At 41.3% G+C, this 24,086-nt stretch overlaps 1 protein-coding gene across 9 annotated transcripts in view; it reads right to left on the bottom strand.

Moving 5' to 3' along the window:
• NCOA7 (nuclear receptor coactivator 7) overlaps window positions 1–16,508 on the bottom strand; it is a 69,235-nt gene extending 52,727 nt beyond the window's left edge. For 2 of the 9 annotated variants that reach the window (XM_048491307.1, XM_048491234.1), the window contains exon 1: window positions 16,185–16,508. The gene's annotated coding sequence lies outside the window, so the exon portion shown is untranslated. Of the gene's footprint in view, window positions 1–7,127; window positions 7,150–7,199; window positions 7,284–16,180 lie in introns of those variants that run through there. The other 7 variants (XM_048491297.1, XM_048491269.1, XM_048491280.1 and 4 more) reach the window with 7 other exon arrangements.
• Window positions 16,509–24,086: the final 7,578 nt, after the last annotated feature.

Consider the following 24,086-nt stretch of genomic DNA (forward strand, 5'->3'; position numbering starts at 1 on the left):
TAAATGTTTAACTGTTTTATATTGTTATTTTATATGCTGTACACCGCCCAGATGGGGATGGGGCGGTATAAAAGCCTAATTAAATAAAATAAATAAAAAATAAATATAAATTGTGAGCAGGCACATTTTCCCCAATAATATCTTCCATTTTTCTGGATTCCCCATTTGTTATATCAGGCCGTTTCTGCACAGCACAATTATACCGGGTTACAATCGGTATCTTACAATCCAGGTCTATTTTATCCTGGTTTCTTCCTTCACATGGCTGCCCGTTTCTGTGAAGGCACTGAGTGAAAACCGGGAGGAAATACTCCAGTGGCGGGCAGCAGTGGCGTAGGAGGTTAAGAGCTCGTGTATCTAATCTGGAGGAACCGGGTTCGATTCTCCGCTCTGCTGCCTGAGCTGTGGAGGCTTATCTGGGGAATTCAGATTAGCCTGTACACTCCCACACACGCCAGCTGGGTGACCTTGGGCTAGTCACAGTTCTTCAGAGCTCTCTCAGCTCCACCTACCTCACAGGGTGTTTGTTGTGAGGGGGGAAGGGCAAGGAGATTGTCAGCCCCTTTGAGTCTCCTGCAGGAGAGAAAGGGGGGATATAAATCCAAACTCTTCTTCTTCTTCAGTTTGTTTTGCACAAGCCCAGGTCTTTTGTATTCACACCGCAAGCATATCCGCGCAGGTACAAACGTTCCCAGAGTCCCACGTTCTGATTGGCTGTTGTTTTGGGGGGGCAGCAGGGGAAAATAACTCCCCTTTCCAGTTCTGGACAGGGCCCAGCACAGGCCTCAACACAGCAAGCAGCAGCAAAAAACAATCTGATGATTTGGCTTCCCATACTGCAGGGAAGCCCTGTGGAGCAGGTAGACTGACACACAAGCAGGGTGTCCCTATCCGCCTCAGCTCTGGGTTGCTCAGTTAGTTCTTTTTGTTGAAATCATTTACCAACATTTCATTCAGAAAACATTTCATTATAGTATAGTCCTATTGCCCATGTATAAAATAATTAGCTTCACGAACAGCCAAGTTGAACATATAAGGATAAGTAAATACTTGAAAACAGGATTCTGCTGCCCCAATATTTTATTAACCAATATTTGAATTTTAAATGTAACTAGGTTTGATCCTCTGCATAATGACACTTTCCATGTGATGCTAAGGCTACAAGTAGAAGCATGTTTACTTGGAAACAAGTCCAACCAAATGCAGTGAGACTTACTGCTGAGTAAGCTTTCATTGAGTGGCACAAAAGGAAACCTTTCAGTTTGGCAAGCATCACTTAATGCAGCAGGGAGTCATTTCCAAATCCAATATACATTTTAGCCAATGGCTGCCAATTACTGATGCTTGAAGCACAAAAATTGATTTTTAAAATGGTGGGGGAAAGTGCATTTTCTCTCACTATAAAACATCAGCAAAGTAGCTACCAAAGAGAACAGGAAAAGAATCTGGAAACCACTACAATGTTAACTCAGAAATGCAGCAAATGCTGTTTAGTGCGCGCACACAAACTAAACCCCACACCAATTATAAACATTACCAAAAAAAAGTCACTGTTTCTATAGTAACTTTAACTCTGACATGCTGCATACAGTGCACTAAGGCACAGTATGATCCGTAATACAAAATGTTAAATATATTCAACTTGAGAAAAATTCAAGATTATTAGCAAAACAGCTATTTTGCATTTGCTAACCACTTCTGACATAACCTCCAAATTGCAATAATCTGAGGTTGACACTACCCATTTCCCATCTTCTGTGAGGAATATTAGAGCTAGATTTAGATAAGTAGTGCATAAATATTTTAATTAAGAAAAAGTTGCAGGAATCCTTGCCCTGGAATTTCCAATAGTTATTATCCTTCCGTCACATAGAAACACCATATATTAAGAGCTATTCACACAGAATACGGACAGGTCTTAAATATACTTGTTTCTGTTCTACCAAATGGCTATGATGGAAATTTCTTAAATCCTTTGTGGTGACAGGGCTTTTTTAAGGACAACTTCTATCTTTATTGTATAAACAAGGCCATGATTACAATACAGAGGAAAATACAAGGAATTCTGCATAAGGCAACACACAACACACTCCGCTCCCTGACAGAGACAGAGGCCTAGCAGGAGGCAGAGTGAAACGCTCAGCTGATAACTGCTGTTAGCCCAGGCACGCCCCACTCACACACACACAAGCCCTTTAGGCAAAATCCTGTCAGGAAACATATGCTGCCACTTTTTTGAGGGGAAAATGGAACTCTTGAGAGGCTTTTTAAAAGTAAAACAAACTCATATTTATTTACAGGCTTTTTCTTCTCAATTTGATGGTACAGAGAGGTTTTAAGCGTTTCCTGTTCTTTAGGTAGATATGACTTAGATGTTACAAATAGAATGGTGTTTCACAGAAACGGCTGTTTCAGTTTCAAGTTATAGCTTTATACACGCACAGATATCTCTTTTAAGGGTAAACTTTTTTTTACACACTCCTGAACATTTTCCTAAAGCACCCACCATTTACTCCTCAAAGTTTCAAACTGCCTTGGGACAGAGAAAGCTCTGGGGTTTCCCTCACTTAACTCTGCCAGTTAAGCTAACACACCCTCAGGAACTCTTCAGTTCCAATTTCTAGGTGCGGTCTCCTACTGAGACAATAGCTAAGCCCTCTGTGTGGTCTTAGGAGTGTCCCCGTTAAATCAGTTTCCCTCTTTTCTTTCAGTGACACCTGGCTTCCGGTGAAAAGCAAGGATCTGTCCCACTCTCAGTCTTACAGATTTCCTAAAGAACTCTGGCCACCTAGCCATTCTCTCTCCCTCTGCCTTTTAACATGATCTCAGACCAACTGGATCTGTGGACTGACACGATCTATGAAGAAGTGGGATCCAGCATGTTCTCACGGGTTCCCGAGAGTAGGTTACTAATTATTTGTGTGTGCTGAGAGGGGGTTAGTATTTGGTGATTTTGCCACGTGATTTTTGCCTTAGTTATGCCCCTCCTCTCAGCAGTAGCACGCAGAACTTAAAGCAGTCTAGCAGGAGGTGCACCGTCGTGCGTGGCAGCCTGCGCCTGCGTGCATTCGTTTCCCGCCCAAGGACCAGTGCAGCAACTGCGTCCTTGCCACAGCCCTGCCCAGGAATGCCCTGCCCCCGGAATGCCCGGCCACACCCCCGTTGTGCACCGCCCAGCCCCATTGGCGCTACGCCACAATTTTAATCCCACCACCATGGGAACCTGTTACTAAAATTTTTGGATCCCACCACTGGATCTATGTCTCATTCCCTCTGAGACAGGCTTGATCTCAAACTCTGACAGACTATATCTGCTTTTTTATAAGATGAACACACCCACTCTGTGGCTCCTGACTACTGCATCTCAGCCAGCCAATCAGGTGAAGCTCTGGTTAACTCGCTGTGCTCCTGTTCTGACTGAACTGCACCTTTTTAAATTAACCATTTTTTCTGTAGTCTGTCACACAACGTTTAGTTAAACTGCTTTGTCTTCTACAATTGAGGAAAAACTTGACAAGTCAAATGAACCCAGTTTGACTTGGAAGTCTAAAACATGCCAGATTCCTAGACATTCCACAGTTTTGTATTTCCATAAACCCCCACAAGACTTTGAACCTCTTCAAACTGAGAAAATATGGCTTTCAAGACAATTCATCTGCAAATAACAGTTTGAAAAAATGTGGCTTCAGCAACTTTATGCTTAAGAGAATGTATTCATCACACACTTGAATCATTTGCATTCTTGCGATGGCCAGCTAAGAAGAGCAGTGTAAAAGAATCTCCAAGTGGCATTCTCATACTTCACCATCTGAGCACTCAAACCATTAGCATGATTCACTGCTACTACAGAAAGCACTTGGGGAGAAAATGGCCCACTGTAATAAAACTTAAAGCAGGCAGTTGCCAACATTAGATTCCAGCATTTCAAACCTAATCATGCTGGCTCTAATCCAGAGATAATTGCACACAACGAAATGCTATGCCTGACTAGTAACACATGAGTAATAACCATGCACAGTGGACTCTGAGAATAGCAAATAAACGCATTTCCACCCACATTAGGTTAGATTTAAAAGATCAGTTTCATCTATGCTGTGATTGCATTGAATTGGCTAGGTAACAGAAGCCCAATCTGTCACTCTTTTTACGCATTGCTCTGTTGTGTCCAGTTGATTCAAGTTATAAATGTAATGTACATATTGGACGTGATTTTCCAGCTCCTTGTACTGTAAATTGCTGTGACATTACAGCTTGTATGCAAGTTGCCCATTTTATGCCTGGTTTCCCAGAAACAAATTCCAAAGGGATAATCAAATGAACAACAAAATCCTGTGGAACCTTAAAGACTAATCATTTTACAGCCCCATCCAGAGGGGGAACCAAAAGGGCTTGAGGGAGTGGCATGGCTTGAAATGGTATGTTCACCCTTTCTGCAGCAATTATCCCAGCAGAGGTGGCAGACACACTGGTGGCTGCCTGCCCTGCGCCTGAAAAACCCAGAAGTCTAGGCCCTTGTGGCCCACTCAGATGCCAGTGTGTGTGGGGAAGGCGTGTTCCCAGGGGCGAAACTAACATTAGTCATCTTCCCTCGGGGGTTTAAGGCCAGGAGTGTGGCACTCCAGGTGATTTAAGTCCTATAAGCCCTATGTGTGTACGTGTGTGGCATTTTTTGATACCCACACTGCCAGAAAGCCTTCTTGGAGGTGGCAGGGCACCGCCACAGCGGTGCCGCATCCCACCGCTGAGGGCTCTGGATGGGGCTGCCTGTGCAGCATAAAGCAAATACTCTGTGCTATATTTGTATGTTCTGTATGCCAATAAAGGCTTATTGAGAAAAAAACTCTATGCTATAGTAAATTGCTAGTCTTTTTGGTGCCAAAAGACTATTTAAAAAGATGAGAGCACATCAAGGACTACCGGAGTCTACCCATCACACCTGCCAGGTGAATGACAGTTGAATCACCCTCTGTTCCACAACTGTTCCAGGCTGCAGCAAGATCATACAGAACGGCTAACCTCATGATCACCTTCATTGCATAACAAATCCTCAGGTAAATCCTGACTGCGGCATGATGGCAGCCATCTATCTAGTAAGCCAATTCTTCATCATAACCATAACAAAGGGTCAGTATAAGACAGCATCTACATAGTATTTCAGGGGCTAAGAATCAAAAACAGGCTACAGAATCATGAACCCCCAAATTCTCCCCTCTTCAGGTTGAAGTGCTGCACATTCATTCCTTGAGCAACTAAAGCCTACTGGTGTTCCTACCAGTGTTGTATTAGCCCAATACTTCTTCCTCTGACCAATCACCCTCTAACGACCACTTCATTTACACTGTCATTCTTATAGAAACTGTAATTTCATGAGTTTCCTCCCACCTTCAGGTTACTGCCTCAACCATTAGATTAATGACTTAGCACTGAAGGTTGATGTTTGTCTCCTGTCTTTCTCCAGAAAGGCAGGACTCTTATTTGTCCTGGGAGATTAAGGGCCACTCCACATATCCTCTAGGGTCCCTTTTTACCTATAAGAAGCCCCTTCTTCCAGTAGCCAGTGTTCAATATCTCTGGACACTTCTGTGTTGATTTTGTTCCACAATGTGTTCTTTCTTCTACCAGAGCTAAGCGCAGGTCATTCAGTTAATTGGACCATCCTGCTCCAAGATCAGGTGACTATAACCCATATTCCCAATACCCTTCATCTATTCCAAACCTATTCACTCAACAATGCTTATATCCTAGGACTGTGTGTGTTTTCTGCTGCTTTGATTATTGAGTGTTTATATAACCCTGTTATTCCTAAATAAAATTGTTAAACTTATTTGCTCTCTTGCAGATTTCTTGCAAAATCTGACTTATGTATACATAGGCAACAAAGATCTCGAGCTTGCTAGACCTTCTGCTAAGCCAAGAATCTGCTCTCACTAATTCCCCTCTCTAAAAGGGACAGAATCCCACAATTTTGGGTAACAACTTAGCCCATCAAACAATGGAAGTGTCTGTACCAATTCCCCTTGATGAATTTCTTTTCACATTTGTTTCTCTTTACTGTTGCAGTACTGATCTTCTTCCCTCAGAGAGCCTAGAGCCAATGGCAGAGCATCAGTTATTTTAAATATGCACAGTGAAAGATCATACAAAAATGTAGACATTGTACCTACCCTAAATTGTGAAGACCTCATTGGATGGAAATGGTTTGGTTAAATTTGTCAAAGTAGCCAAGTTAGACTATCCAAGGGGTTGATTTTTTTTTAAATCAGTGTTAGGCACTTTTTAGTCAATCATTAGCAACTCAATATGATTTAAGAAAATAGCTAAAATTCAACTGTTTACGTGGCATAGAAGTTCAGCACAGATAATAGCCCCTCTTGATCTTAGTGGAAAGACATTTGGGAGTCAATTACATCAATTCCACAGACAAGTTCCACTTGCACAAATACATAATTTGCCAGTTCTTCAACCATCTTCTGTTTGTTTTATTAAATTATATCTTGGACTCCCTCCCCACCACCAACTGAATTCAATGTGCCTTATACAGGAGCCCTAAAAGGTTTCCTATCCATGATTTAACTAAATAGTGAACAGCGTCAGCAAGACTGCTGTATCCCATGTAATATAATCCAGACCTTTTATGAAACTATTGAGCTACTACATCCTACTTATAACAATCACAAAACTAACTGAAACAAATAAAGGCTTAACACATACTGGCAGGTCTTCAAGACCAGCCATTATCAACTTCTTACTAGATGGAATTGTCATGTTTAGGGGGAAAAATACATACAATCCACTTAATCAGCTCCAGCTCCCATCACTGACTTCATATGCGTCCAGTCTGCTATGATCCCAATCCTGGCACTGTCTATTTACACAAAGTTACCAAAGTGTCCCCATGCATGCTAAATAGCAGCTAAAACAAAATGGTAAAGACATCCAGCTTAAACTCAGTAATCTTACTACAAGATAAAAAGCAGGAAATCTATGCGGTAGTAGGATAACACCTTGAACGACATGACAGTCAAGTACATCCGGCTTACTGAGTTTATTTCAATGCAAACATCTGTTTTTCCTCAAAGGAGCAATACGTCCATGGTGACACAAACTGCATAAATACTCGCGCTCACCAGAGATCTTCATCAAAACTTGAATGGGGGAGCAGGTATCTCAGGATATGAAGACCTCACCTGGTCAGTACCCTGTGCAAAATGTGAATACCTCCTCAGCTTTAAAATGGTGCTGAAGTCTGCTTTCACCCCAGGTTTCTAGGAGCTTCCTTCCAACTGGAAACACAAATACAAACAATTGTTAAAATATCTCTCTGAAACCAGGTAACATAAACAGAACCCTTGAAGGATGTAAATAGAGGAAGCACTTGACAGTCTTTGTATTAATAATTCTGGATATAAAGTTAAGGCACTGCACAAAGCAGAGACAACTGAAGCCAAAATAGGTAGGTTTACCTTGTGTTGTGCATTAAAACCCACAAGCACAGTCTTATTCCCTTCCAGTTGACAAATGGCTCTCTATTTCTAAACAAATTATGTATGCCAGTCAACCCAGCAGGTTAATAAGTGGGTAAATTAACTCCTGTTCAGCCCAAACTATAATAAATCTGTAACATAGCTAAGCCCAAGGTGAAATGAAATCTTGCATACTGAGTAACTAGCAGCCCCTGAGGAATGAAGCTGGTATCTAAATTCACCAAAGGAAGCAGTTGGCCTTTTTACAATGAGCATTTTTCAGGCACTGAGGTCAATAGCCTTATGAAGCCAAGCAGTATAATTGCTTTTTGGCGAAAGGTCTCTGTGACTTGATTAATGCAACATTCAGACTAGAAGAGCACTGTGAGCAGTTTTGCTAGGCCTACATACACAAGAACTGACTAAAACAGATATTCACCAGTAACATGGCAAGCCTCCAACAATATGCTACAAGGTATTCATAGTTTACCTGTGTGGCATCAAATTTTCTAGCCTTCGTACAGAGACTCAGAAGAAAAACACCTTTATCCCTTCAGGTGTTCCTTTGATCACTGGGCCTTTATTTTTTATGTGGAAGTTGGTCTACAACTCTGGCTTTCTATATTCTTTAGAAATCAACATATATATCTAAGTACAACATATATACCCAAGTTATGCTGCACCTGCCTGCCTCCCAATTTGCTCTCCCAGTTGACAAAACTGCCATTTATGCCAGTGAGGTGAGTAAATGCTCCAGCATGGCCTCGCACCAGTTCCACGAGTCAATTCAGACCTCACTTCCTGGACTGGGCTTTCCAACAGGGAAAAAATCCCTGAAACATGATCAAGGCTACTAATTCTCCCACAACCATGTCCTGCCATTCCAGAACATGATATTCTTTATATTATTTCTTTGCATCATTTGTTTTCCTTGCCCCTAACACTGGAAGGCATGTACTGCTTGATTCATTTTTAAGAAGAAAAATAAGATCTCCACATTTCATAGTGATAGAGGAAGAAGCCAAATAGGTGACACTGTTTTGTTGCAGAATTACAGCACCCACGTGCCTGTCCAACAGTAGTGTTATGAAATGTTCTTAAAAAGTTGTTTATCCAAGCCTGAAAGAGAGACTTACAGTACAATCATCAGGAGAGTTACTAGTCTGAGCCCATTCATTTCAACCACATAGGATTGCACTGTTAAACGCAAAGCTCCCCCAATCAGCTCCCCCAATCTTACTTATGAAAAGTATAATCCTGTGCTAAATTGCTCCATACCAAGTCTTCTAAAATCAATACATTTAGACTAGATTGCACAGTAGAGATAATTCACACAGTATGGGTATGCAGCTTGCTGAATATATAAGCATTTTCTGAATTTTGAGATCGCAAGCATTGGAACAATATGGCTACCATGGGAGACAGACCTACTCTCAAAACACTTGGAGGCTCCAAGTCAAGTATGACGTATACTGCCACTTCAGCTCATTTTGACCTTAGAATGTTGTGACCCCAACGGGTTAATGGACAGCCTGATTGGCTAGAGAGAACTGTTGAGAGTTCTTAACCCAAAGGCAATTGATGCTGAGGGCACATCTGTTGGGAACGCCAGAGTGAGTGGATTATTCTGGTATAGATCCGAGCTTTGGAGGCTGAGGGCCAGTTCTGCAAAAGCTGAGCAACTCAGAGTAAAGGCCAATAAGGGCAGATTTCTGTGAAGAAAATTGCACCAAGGTCTTGTAGGTAATCATTACACAGAAACCCTAATTAATCACACTGGTGGCTGGGTTTAGTTTCTCTGTGTAGAACTTACTCAACTATGGGGCAGTGAAGCTCCTGAGGTGGTGGAAGTGTAAAGGATTAGGTCTTCTGGAGGAAAACAACCAGTTCTTCTCTGGAAAGCACCCTGTGAAACAGATGTGCCAGTAAGAGAGATTGTTCAGAAGTTAGTGGTTTAGGCCTGTGTTGGTTACATTTAACAGAAGTGAGGAATTAAGTCTTGTCAGCAATGGAATTAGAAATTTCCAAACAATAGAAAGGTGAAGGCACTGGAGTTAGTGACCAGTACTACCCTTGTAACAGCAATTTAAAGAATCTGAAACATCTTGTAAACAGGTATCTCCTCTGAATCATCTTCTTGTATATACCTATTCATGCATTTCTTGGCTTAAAACCCTTCCTGATTTACTTCAGTGTATTTATTTTATTTTATTTATTATTAGTTTTATATACCGCCCTTCCCCTGAGGGCTCAGTTTCCTTGTAAATAAACATCTACATATTTGTTTGAACTCTACATCCCTGTGGTGCCAATTTAATGTTTCTCTGGCTGACAGGAACAGATTACTGAGTGTCCATACAGATACTACCCATTTTCTTGAATGTAAAGTGCCTTGGCAGGAGGGAGTAATTCTTTATACAAACCATCTTCTTGTGGTGAAGGTAATTGTTTCCAAATAGAAATCAGAACTGGCTGTTTGTTTTGGGGAAGTAGCACTAGGCACAAGGGCACTAGAAAACACCAACAAGTCACCAGCACGTTGCTGGAGATCAATATAATATGGTGAAATTATCCCAAATCACCCCTCTATGACCACAGGAAATGAGTGGGAGACCATGGGAGACTATGAGTGGGAGACAATCAGCTTTGTTTCTGTGTATTCTTTCTGCAATGACAGTTCTGTTTCCACCTTTCCAGCACACTGAAGCAATACCCCTGAAGGGCTATTATAGCTTATTTTCCCCACTATTTTTATACAAGGAACATGTCACTGCTATAATTTTTTTTTAATTGACAATAAAATAGATGCAGAGGAGGTAATGCTTCTTGCTTGAAAACCTGACCAGGAATCATCATGAGCCATGTGTGATTTAATGGCAAAAAAAATTATTTGAAGACAATGCACAATAAAGATATTTCACCCGTAACAATTCTCATGAAGGTTTCTTTGATATATCTTTTTTATCAAATAAATTAAAAAAGGAAAAAAAGACAGGAATTAAATCTTTGTAAGATTTCCAAAATCAAGTGAGAAAGAGAATATCACAGCCATCATGGAGCTGCTTCTCCTGTCCAGCGGTGTAATCAGCACTGAAATGTAGATATAGCACACCTGATGGAATCCTCCATCCCACTGCTAAAGTCTCAGAAATGCTGAATCTGGGATTCTTATCTGTCTACGCCATTTCTACAAATAGCTTCTAGGAAACCCAAAGGTGAGTTTCATATTTGCAAAGACTTGTAGTTGCAAGTTGTATGACCAATCCCATTTACATCACATTTATACCTTATGTAGATTCAGAGCTTAGCTATAAATGGTATTCCTTAGCCACAGTTAAGTGTAACATCTAAATTCCTACATCATGGTTAAGGGTTGCCAAAAAACACAGGATGTGAAACTATCGTTTCAGATATTTTTACAAACCATGGTCCTCATCAACTATGGTCTGCATATCCTTAAAATTTCCCACTTTGAACAAAACTTAGCTGTTTAAGTTAAACCATAGTTTTACTGATTAAAATGTTTGGCATTCATCAGGATTAAGAGAACCATGAGTAGTGCTAATTTAAGGATTATGTCTGCAAAGAATTTTAGCTATGAGAAAAGGGTCAGTCATACTTTATGGCTCTTGTGAATGCCTTGCACATATGCAAAGCTTACAGAGATGAGTATGCTTTAAAATCCTGGTGAAAATTTTCAGTTTGTCTTACTTCTACGCTTACATCCATGTACTGCTTATGATTCTTACATTCACTGGTTACCTGTCCTAGAGGTGATTTTTTCCACACAGTGCTCTAATCTGAAAACATCTGCTCATGTATTAGATTAGAAAGAGCACACCTGAATTCTACTCCAGATACATTTGAATCAAAATTTGTAAGCAAAAGTGTTTCATTTAAACTGTAGAGCCATTTCAGAGATACTAACCATTATAAGCATGGTCACTGCAGTATATAACAACTACTCATAAGAATACATTATACATTTACTCAAAAGGATTTACATTTACTAAATTCTGTCGGACCATAATGACAAAATTCATTAATCATGACACAGAATATATACTGTTGCACAATTGAAAATGTTACAAAAACAATACTTCTTTAAACTAAAATATTGACTTTGCTGCCAGTGGATGAAGTGATGGCCACAATCACATATGGTTTTAAAATTGATTAGACAGACACATGGAAGACAGGCCCATCAATAGCGAGTAGAGGTAGTTACTAAAGAAAAAATCTGAATTGCAGTGTCAGGAGTCACCATCAAGGAAAGGCCTCAGTCTCTATGCCTTGTTGTTGGATCTCCAGGGGAACTAGTTGACCACTGTATGAAACAGGATGCTGAACTAGACAGACCACTGGTCTAATCCAGCAAGGTTGTTCTTAATTGTAGAGATTTTTTTTTAAGCCCTGAAAGAATAATGTTAACTCTCTGCACTGTGTCAGACTAACTGAAATTTCAGTTAACATCATACAAGGTATCTTTCTTCTTACTAAACCTTTAATATATCATGGATAGCAACTTATACAATCCTGTTTCTCAAGGCAAGGCTTCCATTTAAAAAGTGAATCACTTCTAAGAAAGTTCATGAGACAGAGTTGCCAGGAAGTTGCAGATGGAGTCTCGGCTATTATTCCTCATTTAAAAAAATCCACTCTAACAATTTTAGCCAGGTCAAATATACAAACAAGGGTGAACTATCCCCAAAATTCCTAACACTGGAGTGAGACAGGGATGCATTTTGGCTCCACATTTATTTAATTTATTTTTAAATGATTTAGCCCCAGCTCTCAATAAAATCAACGGCCATCCTCCAAAATTAGACGCCAGGGACACCCCTTTTCCACTCTATGCCGACGATACCACCGTCCCATCATTTACTAGAGTTGGTCTTTTAAGATACCTACAAGCTTTCTATAACTACTGTCAAGAAAATAGATTGGTCATCAATTACTGTAAATCAAAAGTTATAGTTTTTTTCAAAAAGTTGGAAACCACAAAATTGGACAATTGGAAACAACTCCCTTTCCCAAGTAAAGGAGTTTAATTACCGTGGCATAATATTTCAATACAACTTATGGTGGTCTAAACATAAGGCAAAAATAATCAGAACTGCTAACTGTTTTTCCACCCCAATCATACAATTTTTTATGCCAAAGGAAACCAAATTATTCCAGCTGCTTCCAAAATTTTTGAAGCAAAAATAATATCTTCCCTACTCTATGGAGCGTCCCTATGGGTCCAGGATTTTGAGCTCAATATAGAAAAAATTCAGTCTGCCTTCTACAGGAAATTTTGGGAGTCCCAAATTGTGTTCCCAATTCAGCAATATATGCGGAATTGGGCCTACACTGTGTGGAAACAAAAGCGTGGATTGTCTTTTTTCGATTCTGGTTGAAAATATTATTTAGGGCAAAAGAAAACTCGCTTCTATCTTATTTTAAATCGGATCCATTGAGTATCTCCTGGCTAACCAACAGAAGCGTATCTAGGCAAACTGGAGCCCGGGGACAAAACCTGAGTTTGGCACCCCCCTCATGTATGGGTGGCCACCCTCCCCCCATGACCAAACAATGATTTTTTTCACCAACACACAAAACACCTCCCATCCTCATCAAAACATACAAGGCTCTCTCCCCACCAATTTTCTTTCCTAATTTTGTCCTCACACCAACCCTATGAGGTTGGTTATTAGCCTGAGAAACAGCTCCAAGCCAGTGCAAGTGGGTATTAAGCATGTAAATCTCTCACAAATCACGCCTAGCAAAACATTTACCAAACAAATGTCAGCATCATCTCTCACAAATCACCCACCTCCACCCCCATCAAAACATACATGGCTCTCTCCCCACCAACTCTCTTTCCTAATGTTGTCCTCACACCAACCCTATGAGGTAGGTTGTTAGCCTGAGAAACAGCTCCAAGCCAGTGCAAGTGGATATTAAGCATATAAATCTCTCACAAATCACCCCTAGCAAAACATTTACCAAACAAATGTCAGCATCATCTCTCACAAAACACCTCCAGTGGAATCCACCCCCAAACAGCATCAATTTCAATGTTTAAACTGTGGACCTCACATTCTCCCTTTAAGTCCATGCCAAAGGGGGTGGATTTAAAAGGAGAATCTGGGGAAATTTGGAGGGTGTCTGCGGTCAGGGGTGCAATTGTTAAGCTAACAGCACTTTAGGAGACTCTCCCGATGATACCACCCAGGTTTGGTGAAGTTTGGTTCAGGGTGTCCAAAGTTATGGACCCTCAAAGGTGTAGCCCCAATCTCCTATTAGCTCCCATTTGAAACAATGGGGGATGGAGAACTCCCTTTGGGAGTCCATAACTTTGGACCTCATGAACCAAACCTCACCTAACTTGGGTGGTATCATCAAGAGGATCTCTTGAAAAATCTCGGAAATTTTGGTGCTGCTAGTCTAAAAACTGTGCCCCCTGCAGGCCAAAAACTGAAAAAACACTAAAAATACAAAAAAACACAAATGAACATGAAATTTGGGGGGGGCCACTAGGAGGCACCTGGGGACATAGGGTAACTCATGTCCCCTAGGTAAATACGCTACTGCTAACTAACCTAGAAACGAAAATAAAAACCTTAGGTTTCTCATTGGAATTTTTTGAACCCTTAAATGATGAGTATATTCTCAGGCTCCTCAGTCAAAGGATCTTTGATGCGGAACAGCAAAAACTTCATCCTTCACAACCAGCTATATGTTTGCCTGAGTCATTAAAATTAACCTCTTCTCACGGTAAGATGGCTCAGTATTTTTTCAGTCTTGATAATCCATCTCATCGTAGAGCATTTATGCTGGCGAGATTAAACGCCTTCCCCTCTAGAGTGATGGAAGGAAGATACCAAGGCATACCAAATCTAGAGAGACGTTGTTCGTGCCCTGCAAACGAGCTGGATTCAATCCAGCATATTCTCTTAAACTGTCAGATTCATTCTAATTTACGTAGTACCTATATAACTTCGCTTCTTAAAACAAAATCCAGACTTCCCTCCTCATACGTAGTAACTTATTTATTAAATGATCTATTCCCTGTAACAACTCTCAAGGTTGCTACCTTTTTAGCAGAAGTAATAAATGAAAGACAATATCAAAAATCTGACCTCATGTAGTCACACAAGTTTCCAAATATACAGGCCCATACGTGATTTAGTATAGTGACAAACATGTGCCGTTATCAAAATTAATCTGATCTTATTTGTCATGTATCTGAGGATCTGTATACACAATGTTTTATTTTGACTTGGATATTGGATTTCTTTATTTTTGTATCTGTGTATAGGATTTTATTGTTTGTAGAGATTTATATCTTATGCCTAATAAAGGTTTACTGTACTGTAAAAAAAAAGATTGAGTTGCAAAAGATTCAGAAATGTTACAAAGAAATAAATTCAGGGGTCTGCATTTCTGGCCTATACAATAAGATCAGAGCCTTCTTGTTTTCATTTTTTCCCATTTTTTCAAACAGAAAATAAAACAATGAAAACATTACATGTAAGAATGTAACACACCTTCATAAGCCTGGATGCAGAGCAGTCCAAAACACAAACATTTTCTATGCACAGGGTTACAGTAAAATACAATTCTCGATGCTGCACTTTTTACTGTTCACCATGTCAGTAATACCCATAGCCAACAGGAGCGTGGGGTTCACAAGAAACTGGGAGGGGGGGGGGGACTTTCAGGAATCCTGATGCTGAAAATTCCGAGGGAGTCCATTTGTTTTTAATACCTACAACAAATGTTTTGTTTCTAAACAGCAAGCTAGGTATATCATTTACCTTACCCTGTAAATTGTACATATGCTAAAGTTTTGCTGACAGTGACATGCTAAGATATTAGCACTTCATGCTTTAACACCTTCTTGCAGTAAATTCAAATCCCATGGTAAGAAGGCCCTGAAGACAATTAGCCATTCCAAAAAAACAACTAGCAAAAAGAGGGCCCAGAACCTCCCTCCCAAATCCACTCAAATGGCTACGGAAGAAGCAACCTGCATACTGGTCAGTCATGAGTGTAAACATTCTGTAAGGTGTGAGAAATCCCTCTGCAGAGATGAGCAACAGCCACTGTTGACATACGAACAGCAGTTCTCCCTCCTAATCACAGTAACCACTAGCTTGGAAAACGTTGTGGGTGTGATGGTTCGTACACTAGTACAGTCCACACACCATAGAATCTATAGATACCATAGTCGCACCCTCCCTGCTAGGTGGATACGCGTCAAATAAGCAACGCGCCTTGTATTACTCTCTAGGAAGGCAGCTTTCCAAATACTATGTCTTGGGGACTCGACAGCACCATCCCCTAAAGAGGAAGCGAGGCGGCTGACGTCTCCCCTTCCTCAGCCCCGAGGCGGGGGCTGATACTTGGCCACGCCCCCTCGCACGAGTTTGGGCGTCTCCCCGAGGCTTCTGACAGCCAAAGCAAAGGAAACAGGCTCTGGTGGCTGGAGCCAGCCCAACGAAAGCGCTTCCTTCACGTTGTCTCTCCTCTTTCTCCCGGCCCGGTGCACTGTCGTGCCGCCTCCCGTAGTGCTAGCGAGGACGAGGGCAAATACCCCGCCGTTTTGGAGGTCTGGCATTTACGCACAAGCAAATGGGGAAGCCAGCCTAGCTCTTATTACGGCACCTCCGGGCTGCAGGCAATGCAGTGGCGGCTCTTCCCGTAGCGACCCTCACCCACCCACCCACCCACCTACCTACCTCCAAAGAGGGAAGGATCGCTGAATGGATGTCTTCAGCCCCGAATCGGGCATGCCTGACCGCAGCTGCGTAGGCTCTTGGTAAGGTTGCTAAAGGGGGAGCCCTTCATGGTCCCCCGGGAAGCGTGGAGTCAGCCGGAGAGGCGCCGGACAAGCAGCAGCAGCCGCTCCAGGCTCTCGGAGCGGTCGCGAAGGGGGGCGAGCCAAGAGCGCCGACTCTCTTGCGGTTCAACCCTTCTCAGCCGCTGGCGGGCAGCGCAAGGACAGCAGTCGCTGCCGCACCAGCATGGTCCCCCCGGCGGCCACAGCCCTCCGCTCCCTTCCGTTCTGCGCGCTAACAACAACGCGTCCTCCCTCCCCTCCCCTTTCCTTTCCTTTCCTTCCCTTCCCTTCCCTTCCCCCGCTGGCTCCGTCAGCAAATCTCCGAAGACTCCGCTTCCTCCGAACCAAGGCTCCAGTCTCCACCAGCCTCCCTGCAGCTCCACGCAAAACTCCGCCCACATCCTAAGCGTATCTTCAGCTTTAAAAAAAAAGATGTGCCTTGATTCCCCCATCCCCTCTTTGCTGGCTTCTTCTTGTCTCCCAGCCAGGATCAGTTACTCAGCCCGAAAGCGTCATTTGTCATCACAGCTGATATCAAAACGCGATAGTGATGCTGGATGGATCGATGGTTTCTTGCACCCTTGTAGAACGCATGACTACTAGCTGGGCGACCCACCAGTATGGTGTTTTTTTTCTCTTGAAATCATGACATTATTTTCATTATTTGATGCATTTTATTTCAACCTAAGTAGAGCTAGGAACGTAGAACCTGTGGGAGGCGGTGTTCTCAATAATGTTTATTTCAAAAGAGAAATAACCGCAGGACACATGTGATGCAATCTTCAGAATACTTCCCTAGCAGTAAGCCCCACTGAATAGGGCTGAGTTGGATTTTAAATAGTCTGGCTGAGGAGTTTCAGATGGCTAGCCCTGTTAGTCTATATTTGAGAACAAAATTTGAGTCCAATAGCACCTTAAAAGGCCAACAACATTCCAGGATATAAGCTTTTGGGAGGCAAAGCTCACTTGGTCAGAAAGCTTACACCTTGGAAAATGTGGTTGGACTTTAAGGTACTACTGAACTCTAGTTCTGTTCCTCAGTTTTCTCTTTGACATTTTCCCCTCTTCTGATCTGCAAAGATCACTTGGAACCCACAGTATGCTGCACCTTGAAGACTTAAAAGTGGGAGTAGTTAATGTGTGAACAATCCCAGTCAGCATCTGGGAAACAGCCAACTGCAGCACCAGAAACATGTAGGTAGGGTCTAACCTACCCAATGGCAAAGTGAGGAGGTTGAGTCCGTCCTTGATTCTGACTTTTTGTGTGTGTTGGTGAGACACCTACTGTAGAATTTTAAAATGAGGTATAAAAATGACTTGTGTGGTTTTGGATACAGAATACTGTCAAGATGTTATAGAGTATACTATCAGAAAGGCATGTCACCTTTTTCGTTGCATGTGGAGCCGCTTTCTCTGGATCCATTAGATGTGCAATAAATATATAAGTCAATTTTCTTGCTGTATTCTATTGAAAATATATTGAAGTAGCAATACAATCCTACTAGAGTCCAAGAATTTAAAGGTGGCATAAAACAAAAATGCATGTATATAATAAGCAGCAAGTGAAAATTTGTTCTCAGCTATCATACAGCTGTAGAAAAGTGAAAAACAAGGTAGGAATATAACAGCAGGGCAAATGCCCCTATTCACAGATGTATGGGTAGTGGTTATGATCTGTGAATAACAATGGCTATGATCTCTTATAGCTTCATTATAGGGCAAACATTTAGAATGTGAATATTTTGCATAACTATTACCTTGAGAAAGTAGACCTTTTAGATTCCTGTTGTTGCACATATTAAAAGGAATAAAACCTGGTGTGCACGTATGGGGTGAGATATGAACTTGGGTAATGATAAAAATGAACACTGCTCATATTCAAAAGCTACTGTTGCTCACAGGCTTGGTGAAAAAATGTCATGTGTCTTTAATGGAGGCTTAATTAGTAGAAAAGGGCTGCTGAAGCTTTTCAGGGCATGGAGATCAATAATATCCTATACATCTTCTATTAAAGAAACAGCACCCCCCACCCCCCCGTCAAAAGTTTCCACAGCTAAGCCTTGACTGTGAACACGCATTCTGAAGTCACAAGTGTGTATTGCCCTCCCCAGATTCAGTTACAGCAATTATGGTACTGGCGGTGGGGGGAGGATCCCATTTTCCTTTCCTTTCCACTTCTATTTCTTCTTTCCCTACCCTTCTTTCCCTATATTTCTTTGTGTTCAGCTCTCTCACTAGTCAGTCTATATTTCTTTGTGTTCAGCTCTCTCACTTTCAGCCTCTCCTTGGAAAAAATTACTGAAACTCTCTGGAAAAACAGCAGTGGTGTAGTGGTTAAGAGCAGGTGTACTCTAATCTGGAGGAACCGGGTTTGATTCCCCGTTCTGCTGCCTGAACTGTGGAGGCTTATCTGGGGAATTCAGATTAGCCTGCGCACTCCCAACACATGCCAGCGGAGGCGGAGGACGCACCAGTGCCCTAGGCATTTCTCCTCCCCACCCTTGCTACGCCGCTGGCTTTTTCCAACTACATAATGATTCTACCAGTTTTCTTTGTCCCAGCTACCTCTAGCCCACTATTCTATGATTCGACTATTGTCATTGTTAAACCACTCCAACTACCCTAGATGAGCAATTCCAATTTTTAAAATAGTGATAGAACAGTACAGTGTTACAATGATAGTTTAGGCAGGTTCTTTGAATTTCCAACTTCTGTTTTGTTTTTTAAAGTCTCCAGTGCCTTTCCTTGTTTAGGTATAAGGAAAAGGATATATATATGCAAGGAAATGCCCAGTGGCGTACAACCTTTTAGAGCCTGCTGGGATTTGGGGTTTTTGATGTGGCTTGATGGGTGCAGGACCAGAATGGCTGCCACAGGAGGTAGACCCAGCTTTAAAAAAAAAACTACACCAGATTAACTTCAGTAACACAATGTACAATGCATATCCTTGTTCTGTGGTGGCAGCAGTTGCCAGAGCAACATTTTTAAAAATCTGCACAGCCTATCAAGTCTCCAATATTCAACTGAAATCCTTGCTGGACAAAAGACCTACCTGGCTCTGCCCACTTCATTAAAAACACTTGATGGGTGCTAGAAAATGTGTAATCAGGCACCATGGTACCCACAGACGTCACATCGGTGACCACTAGCCTACAGACTTACTCTCTTTTTTTATTGAATTCAGAGAACCTGCTTAAACTATCCTTGTAACATTATAGTGTTATGTTGCTATTTTAGAGTTATATTTTTTTAAGTAAGGCAGTGCCCTGATGCCACTGATGACAACAATGCCTTCCCTTGAAAATTCTCATTATTTAAGCATCATGCTGAAGAAAATAAACTGACTCTACAACTGTAAAAATGTGTAGAAAGACAAGCAGAAGAACCCTGCCCCAACCAATATTGTTGCTTGTGGATCGACTCCTAAGAAAATCCGGAAAAACTGCCTCCTTCCAATCTCCTTATGTCTCAATAGACCTCTCAGCTTCCCACATATTGTAGTTGGGGGAGAAGGAAAGATGCCAGCCACAGATGCAGGTGAAACGTTAGGAACAAAATCCACCAGACCACTGCCACACAGCCCGGAAAACCCACCCGAACCAGTTGAATCCGGCTGTGAAAGCCTTCAACAGAGCGCTCATTGCTTGCACCATCAATAGCAATTTTCTCTGCAGCCAATAGGTGGTATGAGGTAGATATTATCATGAAAAGCCTCACCAGCTAGTTTGTGGATAGAGAACCTGTTAATAGCTGAGGGCAGGGCAAACTTATAGTCAGCTGGTAATCCTATTTCCTTTATGAGATTTTTGGTTTTGAAGAACCATTTTGTTTTTCTTTTAAAAGGCTCCTGTGGTGTGAGTACTTCTCCTCCTACAAAACCTAATCTCTACTCCCGGTTAATTATTGTCTATATTATCTGTGATATGATGGACAATCACAGAAAATAATAGAGTGTGGAGTTTTCTTCATTTTCATAGTTGCAGATGTTTTTATTCGCCTGTAACATGACATCCAAATGAAGCAAGAGAAAAACTTGACATGGATATATACCAAGAATGCACTTATTTCCTTTATCTTTATTCCAGCTGTCATTAAAGATGCAAGAATTGGGCCACCAAAAAGTTGGCAACCCAATCTGAGGAGTTGGTTTGTGACTTCTTGTTAATTTATTTAAACCTTTTTAGGGCTCCCAAGGTGGTGAATGTGGAAACAATAAAATATTTTAACATTAAAACAATATTTAAAATTATAATTATTTAATAGAATAATTAAATAAAAACACATAAACATAGTATACCAAAAACAGGAACAACGGGCAATAGCTGTTTTTGGGGGGTACGCCAAACAAACAAAAAGTTTTCATCTATTTTCAGAAGACACTAATACAAGGAGACAGACAAGTGTCCATGGGGAGAGAATTCCAAAGTTTTGGCACCATGACCAAGAAGGTCCTTACTTGGGTTGCCACATGTGACTTCAAATTACAAGGGCTCCTAAAGCAGAACCACCAAAGATGACTGGAGTGAACAGGTAGGTTCATATGGAACAAAGCAGTCTTTAAGACTTGTTGGTCTAAAGTCACTGATTACTTTAAAAAAACAATACCAGTTTCCCTAGTCTCCGTACTGGCAGCATGAAATAGAACTGAGTGTTATCTGCAGATCTGAATTATAATTTGACTTGTAATAACTTTTGAAATTATGTATGTATTGCAAACTTACCACTGAGACTGAATATTTGAATAAATGAATTTTAGCATTATGCAGTAGTTACAGCATCTCTGCAGAATCTGGGGAAATTAATTTCAAATCACCTATGCTTTCCAAGTGAATTTGGGCCAGTCATTCTCTCTCAGCTACCTCACAGAATAAAATGGAGGAAGACCGCACCAAGTGGTAAACAGCTTTATATGACCACCACAGAGGAAAGTAGGGTATAAATATTTAAAATAAAATAATCTTCAAAAGTGAAAGCAGGGAATTACATAATTTTACCAATGATTTAATGAAAAATAAATATTTATGGACTAAAGAATTTCTAAAAACTGAGTGTTATATTTTTGACTGAATGTGTTAGGGGGCTTTTTTGCAACATACTATGAACAAAACTTAATCTAATGTTTGTTAAAATGCTGAATTTGATTCTGTAATGAATTCATAAGATGTTATTTATTGTATTCATCTATTGAAAAATGCATGTATTTTCTAACATGTTTGTTTCATAATTTTAGCAGGAAAGTGTATGCTGTTTCATAATAGCTAGTTCTGTTCAGATCTAAAAATTCCCGGTGGTTATTCAGGGCAGTTTACTCCCACATCATTACATAATATTCTTCTCAAAATGTATTATTCCCCCAGTTTTAAAGACTGGAAAATAGCATTTTTACAACCTCTTAAAGTAGTTAGGAATAAGAATGGTAAGACAGATATACCTCTGATAAGAGGTTTCCTTGAATTATCTGAAGAGATGTGGATGTGTTGTGCTTTAAAGACAAGTTCTTCATACAACTTTTATTATCCAGATGCAAATAACTATGTAGACTATTATTGCTGACTTAACTCACAGACTCTGCAGATGCACTTTCCCCAACATGTGGATTGCAATGATTGAACAGGATTTGCTGCTAAAGTAGGAACTAGAAATTAGTGTCTTCTCTAGCAAGCCACAAGCAGGTAGGATATGTTGCTGAATGATCATGAGATGCAGGGTGATTAACAGTGAAGGAATTAGAAGGATAAAACCACAATCTGTTTGGGTAAGTTAGAGGGTAGTATTCTGACATGGATTACAGTTCTGGGTCCAGAAAGGCTGATGAAAATTCCCTGGTAGCCTCATATCTAGGGTTAGAGATTCTCATCCCACGATCAGAGTTCAATCTTCCGGTAGGATTCCCCCCCCCCCCCCCCAAAAAAAAAGACATTCATAGAACCTGTTTCTGGTGCCTCTGCCATCATTTACACAGCAGGTGTAGGGGACAACCAGAAGGCAGCATGATTCACTCAGAAATGCTGTATTTTCATGTGAACTGCGCAGCCAAAATTTCTCCCCACCTGAAAATCAATCTCACACACACCTGCCTGCACAGCATGGCAGCTGCTTATTAGAGCATCCACTCTAATGGCGGTCACCTCAGGGATCCACCATAATAGTGGAAGGAAGGGAGCAGAAATTGAATGCCTTCTGCTTGTTGTAGCGTTTTCAACACAGGTTAGAGGGGGAAAGTTGCTAAAATAGTGATTTTCATTTAACCAGGGTTCTGCTCATTAAAATGGGTTAACAGCGTTTGAGGGCGAGTTCTGTGGAAACTCCCCTCTCAAATGCTTTCAAAAAGGGCCATCACCGTTTTACTTAGCCCATGCAAAATCACTCAAAGTTCATTTTCGCAGTTGCTTGGAAGTATTCAGGCTGATTCAGCTACTTTCAATGGAAAACACTGCTGCACAAGGCAGTGACTTAAATCTAGTACTGCCATTCTGCGCGTTTATGTTAACTGCTGTCTCTTTAAGTCTATTTGACTTGCTAATAGCAGTTCCCATAAGCGAAAACACATTTCACTCTGTACAGAGTTTACATATGCCAACATTTATTTGTTTATTTATTCATTCATTCTTTACATTTATATCCTGCCAACCCTCCCATAGGACCCAGGGCAGCTTACAATAAAAAAATACAGAACAATTCAATATATGATAAATAGTACAAAAATAGGCATTTAGAACATTATAAATGGCATAATTTAAAAACTAATTACAAAGACAGATGGTGTAAAAAGAAACCTAACACAGGAGCCCAAAAAACAAATGCAACACCCTATCCAGACGATGACCAGAAATTATATTTTAAAGAAAGGGATGCCTGGCTGGCTTGGCAGAAAAGGCCTGGCGGAACAGCTGTTTTACAGACCCTGCAGAACTGAGACAGACTCCAAAGGGCCCGGATGTCACCAGGAAGAGTGTTCCACCAAGCTGGAGCCAGAGTCATGAAAGCCTTGGCCCTCCTTGAAGCCAGCTGAAAAACCCTGGGGCTTGGGACCACCAACAAGTTCCCCTCAGCAGACTGGAGGAGTCTTCGAGGGCAATATGGGGAGAGGCAGTCACGCAGATATGCAGGTCCAGGACTGCTAATAGCCTTAAAGATTAGTACCAAGACTTTGAAGACGATATGGTACTCAACAGGCAATGTAGATCTTTCAGGATAGGTGTAATATGGTCCCGGTTAGAAGCTCCAGCTAGGAGCCTAGCGGCAGCATGCTATACAACTTTCAATTTCTAGATCAACTTCAAAGGTAGGCCAGGGTAGAGTGAACATGAAGCAAAATTAAATTGTTTAAGAGTGTGCTTGGAGCTGAGACTGCAGTGCACTTGTGGAAAGGTGCGCCTAAACTAGCATCCTGGCACGTGATACCTAGATAAAGTCCCGTCTTGAATGGTTGACCTCCTTCCCACACCTGCAGAGATGCTCTCCTTTTCAAAAGTAGTGTTGCCACCTAGATATTCAAACAGGTATAATCTCTCTTTCCTTCAGATCTGCTGGATTTCTATCTGTTAGAACCACTGAGAGAAACAACTGAAAGAACAAAGGCAGCACAATGTTCTCAATGGCAAAACTATGTTGCATTTCCCCAAAGATTTATAACACTTTAATGTAACCCTACAACGTTCTCAAACTTAAAGCTAATATTTTTCAGTGGCACGTTTGGCATTAGGATCCGCAGAAATCACAAGGCAGCCAAGAACCATTCACCGCCCAGCAGCAGCTGCGTGGGTGTCACTTGCTATTTGGGGGAACAGCCT

Source organism: Sphaerodactylus townsendi, linkage group LG01 (assembly GCF_021028975.2).
Source record: "Sphaerodactylus townsendi isolate TG3544 linkage group LG01, MPM_Stown_v2.3, whole genome shotgun sequence".
Classification (NCBI taxonomy): domain Eukaryota; kingdom Metazoa; phylum Chordata; class Lepidosauria; order Squamata; family Sphaerodactylidae; genus Sphaerodactylus; species Sphaerodactylus townsendi.